Source organism: Pseudophryne corroboree, chromosome 5 (assembly GCF_028390025.1).
Source record: "Pseudophryne corroboree isolate aPseCor3 chromosome 5, aPseCor3.hap2, whole genome shotgun sequence".
Lineage (NCBI taxonomy): Eukaryota > Metazoa > Chordata > Amphibia > Anura > Myobatrachidae > Pseudophryne > Pseudophryne corroboree.
In genome coordinates this window covers 69,987,078-70,007,482 of record NC_086448.1, presented here as the reverse complement: position 1 = coordinate 70,007,482, position 20,405 = coordinate 69,987,078, and the positions used below count along the sequence as shown (strand labels likewise).

Sequence of the window (20,405 nt, the reverse complement as noted above, 5' to 3'; positions counted from 1 at the left end):
TGAACTCCTTCTGCTCCGAGTACAACGAATCCGCCCCTTTTAGCAGACACGTGTAACCGTTACAGGCCCTATCTCTAGAGATTTTCCTGAGAGACCAGTGAAAATTCCCTTCTTTACACAAATCACGCTTGCATGTGCTCCCTACAACACGTATGAGGGCAAGATTTACGCATGGATATACTACCTCATATCACGTTGCGTTATTGGTCACACATACAACCGTGCGATCCAATCGTACCACTTATAGACACTTGTTGCCCATAAATGGTAGGATCATTGGAGTCTCCCTACTGTGCTCCAAAACAGCCAGAGCGTAATACAACGAAAACTTTATCACACTCTGTTGCACGTTTTCACTCAGACCGTGCTCATCACGTTCCACCAAAGATCACCCAGATCACTCAGTTCACAAAGCGGGATTCAATACACTCATACCGTTTTCAACCCACTATCATTCTTATAGTTTTCTGATCAGAAAAATCATTTTCCGTAGTCTGATAGCTGTCCCCAGAGGCATTACAGTAAAGTAAGGTATTTAAACTAAGTTTTGGAAAAACTGAAATCAATTTGTGCTATTATCACGTGGCTATGCTATACCGCCCCCACTAAAACAATGCTATTGTGCGATTTGAGTTTCGGTGGGCGTACCCAGACGCTCCGTTGCGTAATATACGCTGCGTGCGTCGGCCTTTGTGTTGCGTTCGCGAGTCTCAGCCTTTTGTTAGAGACACGTGTACGCTGGCCATACAAAAATACAATTAGCACGTTTATCAATGTAGATGATCTTTAACTGTAATCATCTACCAAGCACCACACAGGTCTTTCCTTGTATCTCAGGTGAAGCTGTGCGTGTGTTTTACAAATTACCCCTTAATGTATCGTTTTTACTCTTTAACTACCAATAGCAACAAATCTTTCTCAGCACGTTTATCAATTATACAATGGCAAACAGGAGAGTGATATGAATATACACGAAAAATGAATGCAGATATATGCGTGTGTATACAAAACAGAAATAAACAGTTTTAAAAGACACTAGTGTGTTGTTCTTACCTCCGGTTCCCGGATTCCTTCAGCACCCTTTACTAAGCGAAGCAGACGCTTATCCCGTCAGCACTGCGAAGAATATGATCTCCCGCCCTTTGCTGATGGATAATGTCTGCTGAAATTACCTAGCAGAGATATGTGAAGGACTGGACGAGCAGCCAATTGATAAAGCTAAATATTTATCTTATATAATACCCTTTATGAGGTCTAAGAACACTGTACGCTATTTACGTATGGAGTACCGCAAGGGTACGCACGTTGCGTAACAATCGCTTAGCCGTAGTCGAGACGCTCAAGCGTCACGTTCGCTCACGGCCAAGAGATCACAGGCAGGCACGCTATTGGCTGCCGACTAACGTAATGATTCGCTATAGCGTAGCGGACGCTCGGGACCACGAGGAGATCACCAGCGGCGCTGACGCTCACAATGTTAAACCTTTATATCTAAACCATAAACAGTGTATTATGCAGTAAGACCTTAGTGTAGTGATAGAGTGTAAATGCAGCACAGTATAACCTTATTAACTTAAAAGCTGTTCGAGCGTCACCGACGCTCTGAGAATACTTAACACTATAAGAAATACACAGATACCGTGCTTAGGGTCCAACGCCTTATATATATATTATGAATGTTATACTTGCAAAAGAATTAATACAATACAAGTCATACACTACAATATAACATAGACTAACTAACCAGATAACTACACGGGAAATAAAATACAATACAATTACGTTTTAAGGGAAAATAAGAGAAAGAGGAGAAGAGAGAGAGAGAGAGGATATGGCCCATAATAACAAGAAAGACAATATGATTGCGGAGAAAACTTACGCACAAGGGGAACGATCGCATGCGCCTCTGGACATCCAGCTCCCGATTTTCAGCAATGAGAACCGTTGAAGAGTGAGCTGGATGTGATCGGCTTGTCTATTTATGCCCCACACACAGTACAATTCAATGGTCCCTACAATCTCATTGTTCATTGGACACAGGAATTCCTCCTCGCATCATAACAAAAGGTCATAGGTTGATTCATACAGGTGGGCTGTGACGATTTCCAACTGCTCAGGTGGGTGGGAAACTGGGTTTCCCGCCGCATGAATAAGTAAGTGCAAATAATAGTAAATGGACATAAACTTCTTATGTCCATAACTATTCGCACGAGCGATTAATCCGCTTCAAACCAACACCGGAATATTGCTAATTAAATACTCTTCCGATGGATACTAAACATCACTGTATGACCCCTGTTGGACCCTTCGTACAATACAAAGAGGGATCTCTCTGTCCAGGAACATGCTACATTAACTAAACTTTCAGAATCTATCAAAGGGACCATGATCTACAAAATACATTATATAGTGAAAATATGTAACGATTGAGTCGCACGCTACGATCACATAAACTCTACCGTAAATGCGCACATCGTGCGCCTGCGGGTGCACGCGACAGCGAGTATGCGCACGCACGGGAGAGTGTACGCATGCGCAGCACGGACCTGTATGAGGTGCAAATATGGTAGTGTGCATAGAGATATTTTTCTGACTTTGACACTAAGCTAAGTGACACAAGTGGCCGACACAAACACCTGGCCCATCTAGGAGTGGCACTGCAGTGTCAGGCAGGATGGCACTTCAAAAAAATACTCCCCAAACAGCACATGATGCAAAGAAAAATGAAAGAAAAAAGAGGTGCAAGATGGAATTGTCCTTGGGCCCTCCCACCCACCCTTATGTTGTATAAACAGGACATGCACACTTTAACGAACCCATCATTTCAGCGACAGGGTCTGCCACACGACTATGACTGAAATGACTGGTTGGTTTGGGCCCCCACCAAAAAAGAAGCAATCAATCTCTCCTTGCACAAACTGGCTCTACAGAGGCAAGATGTCCACCTCATCATCATCCTCCGATTCCTTACCCCTTTCACTGTGTACATCCCCCTCCTCACAGATTATTAATTCGTCCCCACTGGAATCCACCATCTCAGGTCCCCGTGTACTTTCTGGAGGCAATTGCTGCTGGTGAATGTCTCCACGGAGGAATTGATTATAATTAATTTTAATGAACATCATCTTCTCCACATTTTCTGGAAGTAACCTCGTACGCCGATTGCTGACAAGGTGAGCGGCTGCACTAAACACTCTTTCGGAGTACACACTGGAGGGAGGGCAACTTAGGTAGAATAAAGCCAGTTTGTGCAAGGGCCTCCAAATTGTCTCTTTTTCCTGCCAGTATACGTACGGACTGTCTGACGTGCCTACTTGGATGCGGTCACTCATATAATCCTCCACCATTCTTTCAATGGTGACAGAATCATATGCAGTGACAGTAGACGACATGTCAGTAATCGTTGGCAGGTCCTTCAGTCCGGACCAGATGTCAGCACTCGCTCCAGACTGCCCTGCATCACCGCCAGCGAGTGGGCTCGGAATTCTTAGCCTTTTCCTCGTACCCCCAGTTGCGGGAGAATGTGAAGGAGGAGATGGTGACGGGTCACGTTCCGCTTGACTTGACAATTTTCTCACCAGCAGGTCTTTGAACCTCTGCAGACTTGTGTCTGCCGGAAAGAGAGATACAACGTAGGTTTTAAATCTAGGATCGAGCACGGCGGCCAAAATGTAGTGCTCTGATTTCAACAGATTGACCACCCGTGAATCCTGGTTAAGCGAATGAAGGGCTCCATCCACAAGTCCCACATGCCTAGCGTAATCGCTCTGTTTTAGCTCCTCCTTCAATGTCTCCAGCTTCTTCTGCAAAAGCCTGATGAGGGGAATGACCTGACTCAGGCTGGCAGTGTCTGAACTGACTTCACGTGTGGCAAGTTCAAAGGGTTGCAGAACCTTGCACAACGTTGAAATCATTCTCCACTGCGCTTGAGTCAGGTGCATTCCACCTCCTTTGCCTATATCGTGGCCAGATGTATAGGCTTGAATGGCCTTTTGCTGCTCCTCCATCCTCTGAAGCATATAGAGGGTTGAATTCCACCTCGTTACCACCTCTTGCTTCAGATGATGGCAGGGTAGGTTCAGGGATGTTTGGTGGTGCTCCAGTCTTCTGTACGCGGTGCTTGAATGCCGAAAGTGGCCCACAATTCTTCGGGCCACCGACAGCATCTCTTGCACGCCCCTGTCGTTTTTTAAATAATTCTGCACCACCAAATTCAAGTATGTGCAAAACATGGGACGTGATGGAATTTGCCCAGATGTAATGCACGCACAATATTGCTGGCGTTGTCCGATGTCACAAATCCCCAGGAGAGTCCAATTGGGGTAAGCCATTCTGTGATGATCTTCCTCAGTTGCCGTAAGATGTTTTCAGCTGTGTGCCTATTCTGGAAAGCGGTGATACAAAGCGTAGCCTGCCTAGGAACGAGTTGGCGTTTGCGAGATGCTGCTACTGGTGCCGCCGCTGCTGTTCTTGCAGCGGGAGGCAATACATCTACCCAGTGGGCTGTCACTGTCATATAGTTTTTAGTCTGCCCTGCTCCACTTGTCCACATGTCCGTGGTTAAGTGGACATTGGGTACAACTGCATTTTTTAGGACACTGGTGAGTCTTTTTCTGAGGTCTGTGTACATTTTCGGTATCGCCTGCCTAGAGAAATGGAACCTAGATGGAATTTGGTACCGGGGACACAGTACCTCAATCAAGTCTATAGTTGGCTCTGAATTAACGATGGATACCGGAACCACGTTTCTCACCGCCCAGGCTGCCAAGTCCTGAGTTATCTGCTTTGCAGCAGGATGACTGCTGTGATATTTCATCTTCCTCGCAAAGGACTGTTGGACAGTCAATTGCTTACTGGAAGTAGTACAAGTGGTCTACTGACTTGCCCTCTGGGATGACGATCGACTCCCAGCAGCAACAACAGCAGCGCCAGCAGCAGTAGGCGTTACACTCAAGGATGCATCGGAGGAATCCCAGGCAGGAGAGGACTCATCAGACTTGCCAGTGACATGGCCTGCAGGACTATTGGCTTTCCTGGGTAAGGAGGAAATTGACACTGAGGGAGTTGGTGGTGTGGTTTGCAGGAGCTTGGTTACAAGAGGAAGGGATTTAGTGGTCAGTGGACTGCTTCCACTGTCACCCAAAGTTTTTGAACTTGTCACTGACTTATGATGAATGCTTATTACAGCTTGACAAAGGCAACACACGGCTTGACACCTGTTGTCCGCTTTTGTGTTGAAATAATTCCACACCGAAGAGCTGATTTTTTTTGTATTTTGACCAGGCATGTCAATGGCCATATTCCTCCCACGGACAACAGGTGTCTCCCCGGATGCCTGACTTAAACAAACCACCTCACCATCAGAATCCTCCTTGTCAATTTCCTCCCCAGCGCCAGCAACACCCATATCCTCATCCTGGTGTACTTCAACAGTGACATCTTCAATTTGACTATCAGAAACTGGACTGCGGGTGCTCCTTCCAGCACTTGCAGGGGGCGTGCAAATGGTAGAAGGCGCAAGCTCTTCCCGTCCAGTGTTGGGAAGGTCAGGCATCACAACCGACACAATTGGACTCTCCTTGGGGATTTGTGATTTCGAAGAACGCACAGTTCTTTGCTGTGCTTTTGCCAGCTTAAGTCTTTTCTTTTTTCTAGCGAGATGAACATAGGCCAGGGCCTCAGCCGTTCCTTGCCACTCCGTGTCGTAAATGGCATATTGGCAAGTTTACGCTTCTCCTCCGACGCTTTTAATTTTGATTTTTGGGTCATTTTACTGAACTTTTGTGTTTTGGATTTTACATTCTCTCTACTATGACATTGGGCATCGGCCTTGGCAGACGACGTTGATGGCATTTCATCGTCTCGGCCATGACTAGTGGCAGCAGCTTCAGCACAAGGTGGAAGTGGATCTTGATCTTTCCCTATTTTAACCTTCACATTTTTGTTCTCCATATTTTAATGTGTGGAATTATATGCCAGTATCAATAGCAATGGCCTACTACTATATATACTGCGCACAACTAAAATGCACCACAGGTATAGAATGTAGATGGATAGTATACTTAATGGATGACGACACAGAGGTAGGTACACAGCAGTGGCCTACCATACTGTTATATATAGTATACAGGTGGACACTGTCAGCAAACTGCAAAACTAAAATGCACCACAGGTATAGAATGTAGATGGATAGCGTGATAGTATACTTAATGGATGACGAGTGACGACAAAAAGGTAGGTACAGCAGTGGCCTACCGTACTGCTATATATAGTATACTGGTGGACACTGTCAGAAAACTGCAAAACAAATGCACCACAGGTATAGAATGTAGATGAATAGTATACTTAACGGATGACGAGTGGCGACACAGAGGTAGGTACACAGCAGTGGCCTACCGTACTGCTATATATAGTATACTGGTGGATACTGTCGGCAAACTGCAAAACTAAAATGCACCACAGGTATAGAATGTAGATGGATAGTATACTTAATGGATGATGAGTGACGACACAGAGGTAGGTACAGCAGTGGCCTACCGTACTGCTATATATAGTATACTGGTGGATACTGTCAGCAAACTGCAAAACTAAAATGCACCACAGGTATAGAATGTAGATGGATAGTATACTTAATGGATGACGAGTGACGACACAGAGGTAGGTACACAGCAGTGGCCTACCGTACTGCTATATATAGTATACTGGTGGACACTGTCAGCAAACTGCAAAACTAAAATGCACCACAGGTATAGAATGTAGATGGATAGTATACTTAATGGATGACGAGTGATGACACAGAGGTAGGTACACAGCAGTGGCCTACCGTACTGCTATATATAGTATACTGGTGGACACTGTCAGCAAACTGCAAAACTAAAATGCACCACTGGTATAGACTGTAGATGGATAGTATACTTAATGGATGACGAGTGACGACACAGAGGTGGGTACAGCAGTGGCCTACCGTACTGCTATATATAGTATACTGGTGGACACTGTCAGCAAACTGCAAAACTAAAATGCACCACAGGTATAGAATGTAGATGGATAGTATACTTAATGGATGACGAGTGACGACACAGAGGTAGGTACAGCAGTGGCCTACCGTACTGCTATATATAGTATACTGGTGTACACTGTCAGCAAACTGCAAAACTAAAATGCACCACAGGTATAGAATGTAGATGGATAGTATACTTAATGGATGACGGGTGACGACACAGAGGTAGGTACAGCAGTGGCCTACCGTACTGCTATATATAGTATACTGGTGGACACTGTCATCAAACTGCAAAACTAAAATGCACCACAGGTATAGAATGTAGATGGATAGTATACTTAATGGATGACGAGTGACAACACAGAGGTAGGTACAGCAGTGGCCTACCGTACTGCTATATATAGTATACTGGTGTACACTGTCAGCAAACTGCAAAACTAAAATGCACCACAGGTATAGAATGTAGATGGATAGTATACTTAATGGATGACGAGTGACGACACAGAGATAGGTACAGCAGTGGCCTTCCGTACTGCTATATATAGAATACTGGTGGACAGTGGACACTGTCAGCAAACTGCAAAACTAAAATGCACCACAGGTATAGAATGTAGATGTATAGTATACTTAATGGATGACGACACAGAGGTAGGTACAGCAGTGCACTCTGCACTGTACTCCTCCTATATAATATTAATTATACTGGTGGTCCCCAGTCCCCACAATAAAGCAGCACACTGAGCACAGATATGGAGTGTTTTTCAGGCAGACAACGTATACTGGTGGTCACTGTCAGCAAAACTCTGCACTGTACTCCTGCTATAGCTGCTGCCCAGTCCCCACAATTAAGCAGTGTGAGCACTCAGCACAGATATATTATGCAGCACACTGAGCACAGATATGGTATGGAGCGTTTTTTTCAGGCAGAGAACGGATAAAAACTGGTGGCCACTTATCAGCAAAACTCTGCACTGTACTCCTCCTAACAGCTGCTCCCCAATCCTCCCCACAATTAAGCAGTAAACAACCAATCAACTGTCTTCTACAATAAACGGAGAGGACGCCAGCCACGTCCTCTCCCTATCATCTCCAATGCACAAGTGAAAATGGCGGCGACGCGCGGCTGCTTATATAGAATCCGAATCTCGCGAGAATCCGACAGCGGGATGATGACGTTCGGACGTGCTCGGGTTAGCCGAGCAAGGCGGGAAGGTTCGAACCTGCCTCGGACCCGTGTAAACAAGGTGAAGTTCGGGGGGGTTCGGTTTCCGAGAAACAGAACCCACTCATCACTAGTTTAAACCAAAAAAAGCATTTGTATGCAAGGTACTCAGACTGTTTGTCAAATGTAATAGAGTGCGGGATTCTGAAAGTGCGTTGTAGCAGTCAGATTTATTGCAGCAATGTTTAGTACGGCAAAACCTGGTTGGGGTGATTTAAGTTGTAAGCACATTTTTTTTTTTTAAAAGAGTAACTTTGCACCTGGACAAACAAGCGGGCAAAATGCCATTTATTTATTACATGCAGGGTAAATACTTGCTGATTTTGCATGCAGCCTACAAATGCTGGCCAGCTATATTTTTACACTGAAATTTAGGCTTTATCTAGTATGAACCTCACGCAAATCTAACTCTCTGCACTCGTTACATCTGCTCCACCTGCGGTGCAGAATGGTTTTGTCAAGATGCTAAGTTACTTATACCCCTTTTCCACTGCCGCTAAAACCTGTGATAACCCGGGAGCGGCTCAGCGCAAAAAGGGTGAACCCGGGTCCAGATACCTGGGAATCCAGCCTGGCTAGCTGCAGGGTTGATCCTGGGAAGGAGTCGGGTCGTAGTGCATAGTAAACTGGTAAGCCGAGTCGATGCGACCACGGACCCGTTTACTGCATAGAGAGAGCCGGCGCTAGGAGATGATCTCATATCCTAGCACCAGTACTGCACACGTGACCGCTGACATCAGCAATTGCTGGGTCCTGCCGCCAGTCTGATCAGGGTCTCAGCCGGGTCGCATACAGGTTGGAGGCGGCTACCAAATCCTGCGTGTGACCCGGCATTTAGATGGAAAAGCTGTGTTCCCAACTGTGACCCTGGTTCAGTATTTCTATGTACTCAAAGCATTACATACATTACATTACAAAGCTGGGTCTGATTCAGAGTTGTATGCAGTGGAACAATTTTGTGCCACTGCACATCTATCTAAGTCACACCGCACATATGTCGCAGTGGTCTGAGAATATTTATTTGCAAAACGATTGACAGTCGGGGTAACCAGGAGTGACGGCAAAAATGCAGGGGTTTAGTGACCGTTTTGGGGCATGTTTCAGGCAGCGACTGCGATCCTTATACAGCTGCAATGTGTCCTGAGTCTTACTTCTTGCGGCCAGTCTGCATGACCATAGGGCCAATCAGAATTTTCATAATCATCCAACACTGCATCTTTGTTTGCATCTGTCGGGATTTACAAAGCCGCCGGTGGACCTCTCAATACAAATCCGGGCGGCTGTGACATTAGCATATTCTCACACAGCTGACACGTGCACTTTCGCAGCAATGAATCAGTCCCACTTGTTCGTTAATTCACAATTCCTGTTGCCAGCAAGTGTCACTGTTCTCCTGACTACGCATGAATAAACCCATGACTAAGGGATATATGATCCGTGGAGCATCTATAATAGGTGCATACGTGCCCCTGGGTCCAGGGGGGTCCACACCGCACACCCTGCACCCATTTCTTGAGTACTTACAGTCCCGCATCGGCAGCTACAGCGTTGTACAAGTTACCTTGAAATTAGCGCGGCAGCTGTGTTCCCGGCGATTTACACATGGGCAGTAGGAAAATCCACAGGGAAAATGGCCGCCACTCCATTTTGCCAGAGTCAGGTGCATGCACATATATTTCTGGCACAGCACTAGGGTCTCCTAGTGACCCTGGTGCTCAGAAGCTTCTGCGCTGCCGTCTAGAGGGCAGGGGATACAGATGGAGATTGCACACGGGCCCCCTCCTCTTAATATGCCCCTCTGTATATTTATCAAGACTGGCGCTAACCGAGAGATGAAAGGTCTATCAGGGTGGCAGTATTTGGCACTGAATAGGTGGTAACATTTTGATAAATTGAGAAAAGGTGTGAAAAGCCCTTTATCTCGTGAGATATATCAGACAATATATTATCTAATGTGTACCCAACATCAGTGTTAAATAATAATATACCGTATTTGCCGGCGTATAAGACGACTGGGCGTATAAGACGACCCCCAACATTTCCACTCAAAATATAGAGTTTGTTATATACTCGCCGTATAAGACTACCCCCTTCCACACACCAAATAAAACGTAAAAGAACATCAGATTTGTGACATACTGTATATTATGACCTGATAAGAGATTTGGATAGGGAGTATTTATCAAGGTATGCATAAGAAGGGGGGAGGGGGCGAGGAGAAAGTTGTAAAATTTATAAAAGTATACCCCTGTGTGCATTTAGTGTTACCGGTTTCACATGAGTGCCATTAGTATTAGTATTAGTGCCATTACAGTACCTGTAATTGTCACCATTGTACGGCCACAACGCGACTGCAGCGCCTCCGGCCAGTCCCTGCATCTCCCTGTAATTGGCACTAGTGACCCGCCGCGGCCGCACTGGATATCGCGCAATACTAGATGGTGAGTAGAATGAGGTGGGCGGGCATCGGGAGGCCACTATGGGCACCGGGCGATTATCGGAAGGCCACTATGGCAGCTATGTCTATCCCAACTGAAGTGCACCTGGCGTATAAGACGACCCCCCCACTTGGAGGCATGTTTTTCAGGGCAAAAAAGTAGTCTTATACGCCAGCAAATACTGTATATAAAATGTCTGCAAGACCTGTAATGCCCAGTAATAAGCCACAAGGGGGCAGATGTATTAAGCCGGGAGAAGTGATAAAGCAGTGATAAGAAGAAGGGCATAACGCAACAGCCAATCATTACGGGAAGAAAAATGACAGGAGCTGATTGGCTGGTGCGTTATCATCTTCCACTTATCACTGCTTTATCTGTCTCCAGGCTTAATACTGTACATCTGCCCCAAGATGTAGTAATATCCCAATAATGGCCCTCATTCCGAGTTGATCGCTCGCTAGCTGCTTTTAGCAACCGTGCAAACGCTAAGCCACCGCCCTCTGGGAGTGTATCTTATCTTAGCAGAATAGCGAACGAAAGATTAGCAGAACTGCTCGAAAATCTTTTCCTGCAGTTTCAGAGTAGCTCCAGACCTACTCCTAGATTGCGATCACCTCAGTCCGTTTAATTCCTGCTTTGACGTCACAAACACACCTAATCTGTGATAAAAAAATGTCCGCTGTGGGGTGGAACAATTGAATTACCCCCCACCCCCACCCCGAGACCAATTAGTAATTGATCCTGGGGGGTTAATTCACTTGTCCTCAATAATTGCCAATAATTGGTAATTTGGTTTCTCCTGCCCAGAGGCTGTAAGTGCCCCTTTGTCTCGGTCGCAGTGGTGAAAACACATGAATCCAGGAACTTATCCCGGACCCAGTGTGTTTTCTCCCGAAAACGGGTACATTCTTGTGCGATAGAAAACAGGTATTAATTGAATTGCTCAAAAAAACATTAGGCAAAAAATAGTGAAAAATACCTTTTTTTAGTACAAAAATCCACCACAAGTAATTGAATTCCCTCCATCTGATTGGCTGCTATGAGTTACTGTACATTTGCACCTTATAACCATAATCTTAAATGTTGATTACACATATCGCTCCCCCAACATTCAGACCTTTTGGGGTTCCATACCGCAGCATGTTGATAGAAGTTACTACCACCAACAGTGTAACCCATACTTGTCTCTCAGATTCCCGACTCTCAGTGGAATGTTCCTGGACTCTTGAGAAGTGGTAGGCCGTCCTCCCGCATCCGCCCACTTCTCCACGGACTCTGTGAGTTTTGAAAGCACATTTCAATGTTTTGGACCCATCCCTGCAGCACAGTGTTGCTGTTGGCGACCTTGTAACCCCCACTTCACCCTCCGGCGGGGCTTCACATAGTATATTGCAAAGTACGCAGATTACCACGTGTTAGGCCGGGTACACACTAAACAGACAATAAAATCACTGCGTTCTCCGGAGAAGGAGGTATAAGGGAATGATACTTTGGGGGAAATTTACAAATGACTTAAATTTGGGGAGGTCACTAATCATACATCACTAAGTCATACTTACCTACTTTCCCTGTAAGGCTGGGTATGATATGTCGGACCCGCCGACAGAGCAGCCGAGTCAGGTAAGTCTACACACTTACCGATTGGCCTTCTCATCCAGCTGGGCATTTGCCCGTCCAGCTGTGACATGGGCAGCAAGTGCACAGATGTGCACGAAAGGCCCATATACCGCCTCTAGTGTACACAGCATAAGAAACACACACATGACACCATTAGGATCTCAGCTCAGAAACGTTGCAGCAGTGGCGGGGTGAGTTCGCTGAAACCGTGGGCGACACCTATAATAGTATTCCAACTACTCCAAATGGGACAGAACTGATAATGGTTAAAAAATAATAATTTGGGAGTGGCATAAGCATTTAAATAACTTCCTATATGATTTCTAGTTGAAGTGAATTGCTATATTCACATATGCTTATTTTATGCAATTATTTAATAATTCTATGGGGGAGATGCATCAAGTCATGGAGAGAGAGAGGGCTAGATGCATCATTGCTTAGAAAGTGATAAAATGGAGAGTGAAAAAGTGCCAGCCAATCAGCTCCTAACTGCCATTTTTCAAACACAGCCTGTGACATGGAAGTTAGGAGCTGATTGGCTGGCACTTTTTCACTCTCCAATTTATCACTTTCCAAACGATGATGCATCTGATAAACTGAAGACATTGGCCAAAGCATATAGGGGTCTATTCATGAAGCAGTGATAAAAGTGGAGAAGTGAGCCAGTGGAGAATTTGCCCATGGCAGCCAATCAGCATTGAAGTAACATTCATAATTTGCATACTATACAATTGTACGGAGCAGCTGATTGGTTGCCATGGGCAACTTCTCCACAGGCTCACTTCTCCACTCTTTTCACTGCTTCATGAATAGACCCCATAATCACCTTCTAACTGCCACTTATTTAGCCTTGAAATGACAGACGCCGATTGATGACTTTGGGCAACTTTTCTACTTTATTACTCTCCGAGGCTTGATACAACTCCCCCTATGTGACGATAGATTACCTTTTAAGGTTGTATCGGTACAGTAGCAAACGAAGTGTAAAAATATAATAAATTTTGATAAATCTCATTTTCCAATTAGATGTTAACAGCTTTTAAGGTTAAAAGTCTTTGAGAGGAAAACCAGACTGTTCCGCTGTGTTTCTCGCATAGGCTGTGCTGCCTTGCAGCTATGATGAAGTGATTTAATTAAATTGAGAGTTATTACTGAGGGGAGTTGCACTGATTTTGCAAGGGAGTAATTGTGGAGTAACACTTTCCCCCGACAGGATTTCTCAGCATGCTACCACAGTATTACAAAGCCGTCCCGTTATCCCGGTCTGATACATTTTCTGCCTTGCGAAATAAAGTGTTCCTGAATGTGGAGCGTATAACAAAGTAAATCGCCCCTTTGGTGAAATTGTTCTGAAGTTGCAGATGGCTTAAAATGATAACGGAATTCATAGCACAGTCTAAGTGAACTCCTATTTTATCTAGTCTTGTACATAAATGTGGAGTAATAGGTTTTTGAAAGCATTTAGAAAGTTCCGAGGAGTATTTTGCAGAAGGAAAATTGCGCAGATTTAATATAGCCTCCAGCGTTCAGATCTGGTAAAAGAGGAAAAATGATATGAGTTTTTTAGTATCTGTTCTCCATGGGACTGATTCATGTTTGTATGGAAATGTTTGCAATTTTTTTATTTTTTTTAGGCTACAGAAATTTTGTAATCATCGCACGTGAAGCTGCCGTCCAAAACACAAGACAGACGCCCCCCCAACACCCTCCCCCTCCCCACGAGCCATCGCAGACTCATTCGTAGCTGTGTACACACACGCAGCCTATACGCAACAACATGGAACCGTAAAAGGGACTGACTTGGATGGACCCAGTGGTTATTATCTGCCGTCAAATTCTATGTTTCTATGGTATCTCTATGGCTACGCAGATTGGCCGCTGCAGTAGCGACGCTACAGCTGTGTTTTTCTACGTTCATGATTGCAGCTGACGGCAGATACATGCCAATGAAAATGACCATGACATGTTTGCGTTTTTTTTGCTGCCATTCCCTGCTACCTCCCCCGAAGGGTCCATTCCGGCCAATCACTCTGCATTAAAGTTCTCAATGCGAGAGCCGATAATCGCTCCATTGTATGAACGCCGGCATCGTGTACAGACATGAATTTGGTCCTATGTACGGAATGAAATTCCTCTTGCAGCTTCTATAAATAATATAGAAAAAAAAAAGAACAACGTCATACAATAATTGTCAGGGTCTTTTAAGTGTCACCCTAGCCCCCTGGAGAGTCGGCTGCTCACATCTCTGTCTGCATTGTACTCACTGTCATATGCTAATGCGACAATCAGCTGAACTAAATTGCAAATCTGTGCGTCTGAAAACGCCAGCCTATCACGCCCACTGTAGTGTCAGCACTTGGCACCAGTCCCTTGCTGGGCATTAGAGACCCATCAGAAACAGACATCTTTTACCCTTGCGCACGGTGCTGTACCCACACTCCCATGACATCAGGAACTGCCTCTCGTGTGTCTTGATACTCACTGCACAAAAAAATGCTAATTTCACGCTGGTTTCCATTTGCACAAGATGCGACACGCACACGCCTACAGATGTGTCCTTATACACTATTGCCGCAGTTGCGCCAAACACCCCTACTTCACATGCCAAGTCTCCTGTGTCCAGGCTTGTGTCAGGTTTCTTTTTTGCTCACTGGTGCGTCTAAAGGGCCCTACACACTGGCCGATTTTTTGAAAGATATGAACGATCTCGTTCATAAATGAACGAGAACTCGTTCATATCTTTCAGTGTGGAGACTCCTGCGATGAACGATGCGCGGCCCCGCGCTCGTTCATCGCTGGTCTCCCGTCGGCTGTGCATGCAGGCCAATATGGACGATCTCGTCCATATTTGCCTGCACTTCAATGCAGCCGCGTGACGGGGGGAGTGAAGAAACTTCACTCCCCCCGTCACTGCCCATCGCCGCCCACGGCCCTTCGTCGGCCGTATCCGCCGTCGGGCAGCTCGGCGGCGCGTCGGCCAGTGAGTAGGGCCCTTTAGTCACAATTCGACAAAAATTGATTAACAAGACTGCACCGATTAATTGGATATGCGACACTTGTACATCTGTGTGCGACTGAGTCTGTATACGAAGTGCTACGATGCAGAGGCCGCAGCTTTTTCTCTCACCATGTTACGCTGGGCTTCATCTGCGGCTTTGTACGTATTCCTGTTTGATTCAGGCCCATACACACTTGCCGATAAAATGAGCGACGTCGCTCATTTTATCGGCAAGTGTGTATGCCGCCAGCGACAAACGATGCGCGGCCCCGCGGGTCGGCAACGATCGTCGCTGTCGGCAGTGCATGCATGCAGGATATGGACTGTCGTCCGGGACCTGCATGCACGGCTGGCGGAGGCGTGACGTCACTGAGCGTTATGAGAACAAGATGTGTGACAAGAACACTGGTATAGTGTTTGAGGGCAGGTAAGTTTGTCCCAGGTTCTTGTCTTACATGTTTTAGAAAATGAAAACTTCTAGGAAAATGCTTTTGTTTTGTTAGAACCTTTTCAGTTTGCTGGAAAAGCTGGATAAGGGCCCTGAGAGAGAGATAAGGCGAGTTCCAGACATTGGGCCCAGTTCGGATCTTTGGCCTCACAGAGGGCTAATCAGGGCTTTCAGCTGTGCAAGAGCCTTATAGGGCTTCTAGCTTGATTAAGGTGGGCAGACTGCCTGGGAAGACTGCAGGATCTCTGTGAGAGAAACACGCTTCCTGATACAAGTGAGCTATACAGTGTTTACTGCATACTTGCCTACCTGACCCTCTCCATGAGGGAGATAATGCTCTGTTCCTGGACTTTCCTGGTAATGTATGATTGCCATCACCTGTGGTGAGCTAGTTAATTGATAAGAAAGGTGTTTCACCACAGGTGATGGCAATCATACATTACCAGGAAAGTCCAGGAACAGAGCATTTTCTCTCTCATGGAGAGGGTCAGGTAGGCAAGTATGGTTTACTGTGTTTTTGTTTAGTGATAGTTAGGAACAGGCAAGGTATTTTCTTTTGGTGTTTGTTTTATTTTCTGTATAATAAAACTGGCTGGGGCCAGTTGTACCAGAAACTGGACTTGTGTGGTTCCTCAGCTGCTGCGTGCTGCCATTTACCCCAGGATACGGCACCCTGTACCCTTACAGTGTTACAGCGGTCATATCGCTCAGTGTATACAGGCGGCCGCCGACCGGCCGGCCCGGGAGGGGAAACATTAGACGACGTCGCTCATAGAGCGATATCGTCTAATGTGTATGGATTTTTAGAGTTGCAGCCCGGCGTCTGGTACAGATTGAGTGGTGTTTCGCTGCATCTGCTGTGCCAATAAGAAGCAAATGTAACGAAAAGGCCACTACACTACACCGCTTGGCACGGCTCACTCCTGCCAGGCGTCTCGCGCTGCATGGCGTATAGAGGCTGGGTGTATTAGGACACATCTGTACTTGCAATTTCATATACATTGTGCAGCACATGCGCATACCATGTTTTGTGACTGAGGCGCTTGTGCAGTGGGCTCCTAAACGGGAGATACGTCAGTTTTCACAGTATCTCTGCTGCGGCGCCACCTGGAACGTCCTTTGGACGCCCCAGGCAGACACCCTGCGGTCTGTGTATCTGTTTGGGGTGTGCTCATGATGCTTCAGGCAGTGTCACGTCATGCACTTAGGGGGTGGGGCCGGTAGAGTGCTCTCCGAAGCGCAGTTACACAGCTGGTCTGGGGCAAGGGTCATGTTTCCAGTAAAATATCAATATGTTGTTTTGCGTCTTTTAAATACAAGGGGGTAAATTTACTAAGATGGGAGTTCTATTTAAGATGAGATGTTGCCCATAGCAACCGATCATATTTTACTTTTCATTTATCTAGCACCTTCTAGAAGATAATACCTGGAATCGGATTGGTTGCTATGGGCAACATCCCATCTTAAATAGAATTCCCATCTTAGTAAATTTACCCCCAAGGTCTCAGCACCATTTACTTATTGAATCTTACCAGTCCTATTCAGGCTGACGTTTTGACCTGATGGGCAAATTGTGTGGGCAATTAAATGTTTGTGCCTCTGCGTATAATGTAAGCCATTGGTTCCCACACTTTTTGAAATCACAGTACCCTAGAGTATGAGATTTTTTTTTCAAAGCACCCCTAGGCCAAAAGTCCCTTATTGAGAAATTTAGAGAGAGATATTAAATTAAGTAAATTGTGTTTATATGTCACCCTTAGGTTCAGTTATGTGGTGAGGGCCACATATTCTATGATTGGCAGCCACCAGCACTGGTTTTGCCTATTACATTGTGCGAAGATAATATGAATTGGTCCCGCACCACCAATCCAAGGCACCCCTACAAGTGTCCTGAGGCACCCCAGGGTGCCACGGCAGACAGTTTGAAAACCACTGCTGTAAGCAATGAATGAAAATGAGCACGGACGGGGATAGGTAGGATTCTCTATACTCCCCCCCCCCCCCCCCTCCGCCCCCTTCCTTTTGATCATCAAGATCAATGTTCCCTGTGAGCTTCGTGTCTCCTGTGCCACCCAATTACTGAAACACCGAAAGCACTGAATGGAAACATAAATAACTTCATCTGCTGCTGGAGTGGAACTACAAGTACCAGCATTCCATTCACAGTAGTTGTAAAGCCATTGTTTGTCTATCTTGGCTGTACAGTGTAATAATCACAGCATGCTATTAGCATTGATTACAAACAATCCGACACCAACAATTATTTGTATAGCCGGCTTGAAGGTTTTGTTTTATGAGTAACAGGGAAAAAGCAACACTTTATTGATAAATACATTTTATTAAGCACATTAGAGTTGGCCTCATTACATCTGTGAGTAACAGTATGCCCCTGGTACACACTTGGCAATCTACTCCCATCCTGTTCCCCACTAATTGCTTTAATTGTCAACCGAACGATCGTTTTACGTCTATTGATTTTCCTCATCTAAGTTTTGACCTTCACCTATGAAGCGCGCATTGCTTCACAGCCAAGCTCTGATTTAATATGACCCCTCTCTTGTTATTATACTCAGTCCGCTAATTGAATCTCTCAGTATATTACCTGTCATCTGTAAGGTTTTTGTTTTTTATCCCAAAGTGCCAGATAAGTAAACGTAAATTTTATTGAAGTATTAGTATCAGGTCGCAGCTATCCGGACGTCACTAAATGATGATATGGCCACCCTTCCTTCGATCAATCAAGCCGCAAAGGCGTGCACTTTGAGACGCACTTGACGGATGAGACGGAACACTTGGCCAAATGAAGAAGCATTGCTGACCTCTAGCTTACATACGTGACCCTTACAGAAAAGAAGAATGACCGGGTTGCCTGGAGGATGTACATTATAAAACCAATGGGAAATTATGAGGAGAGGTGAAATTATGGTTCACTTATTAACATTGCATTTAAGTGCACTGAACCACACTGCAAGTTAGACAATGAAAGCAAGCATCTCATTGGTCGCTGTGGTTTAGTGCAAATTTTGCACATAAATGAAATATTAGTAAATCAGGCCTACTGTGTTGATGGAGAAGTATCCTTGTCCCAGGATATCTTTTTTTTATTTTTTTTATAGCTACCCCTTATCCTTTTTTAAAGCTACAGAGTCATACTTCACTTTATATACATCATCACATTATAATGGTGGTCGAGACGGGCCCGTGGTTTCTTGAGCTGCTGGGAGTGCACGGGGCTAATCCAGAACATAAAACACCATCATCTCTGACTCTGACAACATTGTCTGCTGGGAGGAGGGCAGAGTCTTCTCCAAAATTATTATGGACGCATGAGGGCATGGTGCAGATGAATTTGGGCATGGTTTGTGTGGATCGGGACATGGAATAATTTGTCCTCCTATTCAATTCAGGGATTTTGGGGAGTACGGAAAAATGTTGGTAGGATTTATCCCTACAAAAATAATTCTGGAATCACATTTAAAAAACGGAGACACATATTGCGATAGTGCACATTCAAGTCACATTATTACGGCCACCTCCCACATTTGACGTCGGCAGTGCGTAGCCCATGAAGTACGTCACGTGTTGTGTGCTGGTGTGTGATAGGTCGTCTGCACACATATCACTCGTTGCTGTCATGGGTAAAAAGGGCGATTTATCCGAGTTGCAAAAAGGGATGATTATCGGCTTTCGAGGCAAGGGTGGCGGTATTTCTGATACAGCGCAGTTTGTGACCTGTACGCGTGCTGCTGTGGTGAAAGTGTAACGTGACTGGACAAATGGCACCATTGCGAATAACTGATGTGAAAACTGTGGAGCACCACGTGCCACTGATGTGAGAGGTGAACGTCGGCTACGAGGGTGCGTGAGGGCCGACTGACGTGCTACAGTGGAGCAGCTCTCCGTCACAATGAGCCTGGGGGCTACCAAACGTGTGTCTAAAAACGACAGTTCAGCCCGTCTAGCTGCTGTCCGTGCTGCACACAGCGGTCACTCTAGCTATCAGCTGATGTTCATAATAATGTGACTGGACCATGTATATATACTAGTTAACAGTGTGATGGCTCTAGATGTCCTCCAGATCACCCGATGTGTCGGTGACTAATACAATCCTAGTTCTTGTTAGGTTTAGGGGTCTGTTAGTCCCTTCAGTTAACCGAAACACCCAAAGCTAAACAGGACTTGTTTTGGTCCATCTTTTCATTTTTCTATGAACCTGTGGACACCTGGTCACCTGGAGCAGGATCTCTGCATGTTTACCATTTGCTGCAAATATGTATTTGTTCCTTATAGTGGCTCTGGGCTGGTTCAGCCTGTATCCGTGTAATAGTCTCATTGTAGTGATGGCTGGACCCCAAAATTGGAGTGACACCATAAAATGGGGGTTTGTACTAAAAGACATATTTTGATGGTCTCACACTGGAAATATATGACATAAACGTACGTCGCTTTATTAATGGTAAAGACAATAATTGAATGCAGACATCAGTGAAATGAAGGTTTAGTGGTACAGGAACCATATTAATACTCCTCACCTTCTCCACAATCGCTACTTCTATTTTTATCATTATTTTTTATTTTCTACACTATGGGGTAGATTTACTATTCGGCAGCTTTGACCGATGGATTTCTAGTGGCAATAGTCATTAATGCTAAATCCGTCTTGTTTAGAATTAATTAATATT

At 45.3% G+C, this 20,405-nt stretch overlaps 1 protein-coding gene across 3 annotated transcripts in view; it reads left to right on the top strand.

Moving 5' to 3' along the window:
- The window catches only part of SDHAF3 (succinate dehydrogenase complex assembly factor 3), a 110,878-nt gene that overhangs the window by 53,527 nt on the left and 36,946 nt on the right, over positions 1-20,405 (top strand). The window lies entirely within an intron of this gene.